Below are 2047 nucleotides of genomic sequence, written 5' to 3'. Positions count from 1 at the left end.
TGGAGAAAGCTAATCTGGGTGAGAACTGAATCTATGCTTAAAGTTTAATATTTTTTTTCCCCAGTAGAGATAGAAAGAGGCAGGATGGATCATGGCAGAAGCATATTGCCTCCTAACTCTCTGAAAGCTAACTGACTCCCTTGTTGCCAGAAAAAACAGGCAGAAAAAAAGAATGCAAATAAATCAGCTTATAAATTACTAATCAACCCCCTTCCGTACTCCCCTGTGCTGCATGGCGACTTTCAAACTGCAGCTACAAACAGCAACTAAATTAATCAGGATCGTTTGAATTAAGACAAGGGAATTGAGAATGCGCTAGGTTGTCTCCCAAGTGGCACCTGGAGAAAATGAATTTCCTGAGAGGTAAGTAAGAGCCTACCATAACAATTTGACATTCCCATCCAAGAATTTAGCTAGAAACTCCCTAGCCACTGTACTGATTTGGAATGTGATCTCAACAAACAGAAGAGTGAGGGTCAATGGAGTCCTGCTGTTAGTTATCTCCTGAGTACTTCTTTGTCCCACTAAGATTGGATGGTGGGAAAAGGTGTCTAGATTCAGGACCACCGAGTCCCAATTTCTTGTCTTTTTTTTTCTCACTTTCCTTCTCCCTTCCCCATTTCTTTTGCCCTAATTTCTCACTCACCTGTAAACCCCATGAATGATTGGATTTACCCCAGCTGTTAGCACAGGGCTAAGCACAGAATAAATAATAAGTGTCATTCCTATACTATAATTGTCTAATGAATTTGGACTGCGGGCAGGGGACATTTCTACCAAATCAATCAATCAATCATATTTATTGAGCGCTTACTGTGTGCAGAGCACTGTACTAAGCGCTTGGGAAGTAAAAATTGGCAACATATAGAGACAATCCCTACCCAACAGTGGGCTCACAGTCTAGAATCCATTAGAGTGCACTCTCCCAAGCATGTAAGCACTCAGTAAATATGATTGCCCCTCTCAGGGTCGCACCTGGAGAGTTTCCAGGACTCTACAAGTCTTGACTATGGGAGGGAGAGTCAAGCAGAGGCCTACCCATTCCATTCCTAGCTTGGGCAGTGGCTAGCGAGTGGAAGGCAATCTGCTACAAACTTACCTTTGCTGGGCAGCAGTGGCTTGGGAAAGAGTCGAGGGCGGAGACTCCAGTTTAGTGCATGGAAGAAGGCAATAGTAAACCACTTCCATATTTTGACCAAGAAAACTCAATGGATACCCTACCAGAACGATTGCAGATGGAGGTGGGGTGTTCTGGAAGAGATGTGTCTATGGCATTGTTAAGAGTCAGAGATGACTCGACAGCATAAGCAAGACAAATATGATTGATTGGTTAATTGATATGAAACTGCTGATGGTGTTGCTATCCTTATATTACATTGTGTCTGTAAAAACCCATCACTACCCACTGGGTAAAGTGGGGAATAGGTAGAAACAACTCTCCCCCTGCCACATACCCCTGCTATACAAACACACACACACACACACACACACATCCATCCTCCTATTTTGGGAAATCTCACTTCAGATAATCACAGCAGCCGTCACTGCTTCTGCTGCCGCCACCATTAGCATCAGAGCTGACGAATTCTGTCCTGCCATCCCAGCCAAAAGTGCGACAGAACCTCAAAAAGGGCGATCCATTCTCCTAATGCAAGTCACCTGGTCGCTTTACTCTCAACTGACTAAATGAATTGTTCATTAGTAATCAATCAATTGTATATATTGAGCACTTACTGTGTGCAGAGTATTGTACTGAGCACTTGTCGCCAGAAAAAAACAGGCAGAAAAAAAGAATGCAAATAAATCAGCTTATAAATTACTAATCAACCCTCTTCCATACTCCCCTGTGCTGTATGGCGACTTTCAAACTGCAGCTACAAACAGCAACTAAATTAATCAGGATCGTTTGAATTAAAACAAGGGAATTGAGAATGCCATCATCATCATCATCATTGTCCTCTACCTGCCACCCTGTCAGTCTGATCAATCAGTGACATTTATTGAGTGCTTACTGTGTGCAGAGCACTGTACTAAATGCTTGAGGGAG

General features: G+C 42.9%; 1 non-coding gene across 1 annotated transcript; it reads left to right on the top strand.

Moving 5' to 3' along the window:
* The first annotated feature begins 957 nt into the window (after positions 1 to 957).
* LOC119948236 lies at positions 958 to 1095 on the top strand. Its single transcript, XR_005456647.1, has one exon. It is a non-coding gene; the product is annotated as a small nucleolar RNA SNORA7 (small nucleolar RNA).
* Positions 1096 to 2047: the final 952 nt, after the last annotated feature.

Source organism: Tachyglossus aculeatus, chromosome X4, assembly GCF_015852505.1.
Source record: "Tachyglossus aculeatus isolate mTacAcu1 chromosome X4, mTacAcu1.pri, whole genome shotgun sequence".
Taxonomy (NCBI): Eukaryota; Metazoa; Chordata; class Mammalia; order Monotremata; family Tachyglossidae; genus Tachyglossus; species Tachyglossus aculeatus.
This window is presented reverse-complemented; position numbering and strand designations above follow the sequence as displayed.